The following is a 628-nucleotide window of genomic DNA, read 5'->3' on the forward strand; positions in this document are numbered from 1 at the left end:
CAGAAATAATCAAAGGAAAGAGGCCATGTGTGACTTCGGTACAACCCACTGTTGCCCCTCCACGGTCTATGAGCCCTCCTTGGCCAAAGCCCATCCCTGGCTGGAATGCTTTATCAGTTGATGGTTCTTTTGATGAGGAAGGAAGGGCTGGTACAGGTATGGTACTGAGAGACTCAAATGGGTCAGTTATCTTCTCAGCTCACCGTTGCCTGCAACATTGCAATGATGCCATGGAAGCGGAAGTAAGTGCGGTGATGGAGGGTTTAGCTCCAGCTCATATGTGGTCAGAGGAACCAATCATCATTCAAACAGATTGTGCATTGGTGGTGTCGGCTGTGAGAGAGGATAACTGCAACAAATCAGTGTATGGTCATCTTTTCGAGGAAGTTAAGCAGTTGATTAGTCTTCGTGAAGCAAGTTGCGTTAAGATTACTCGAGATCAAAATAGGGTTGCTCATAGTTTAGCAAATTTGGTAGGACTGGAGGAAGTACTGACTGTTGGGTACGATACTATATCACACCTAGTGCTAGCTGATTGTAATTCTGTGGTAGAGTAATAAAATCTTGAGTATTCTTCACAAAAAAAAACTTATCCTTGGCGGCACCATGCACATCGATAAGACTCCAT

Source organism: Lolium rigidum, chromosome 2, assembly GCF_022539505.1.
Source record: "Lolium rigidum isolate FL_2022 chromosome 2, APGP_CSIRO_Lrig_0.1, whole genome shotgun sequence".
In the NCBI taxonomy this organism is placed as follows: domain Eukaryota; kingdom Viridiplantae; phylum Streptophyta; class Magnoliopsida; order Poales; family Poaceae; genus Lolium; species Lolium rigidum.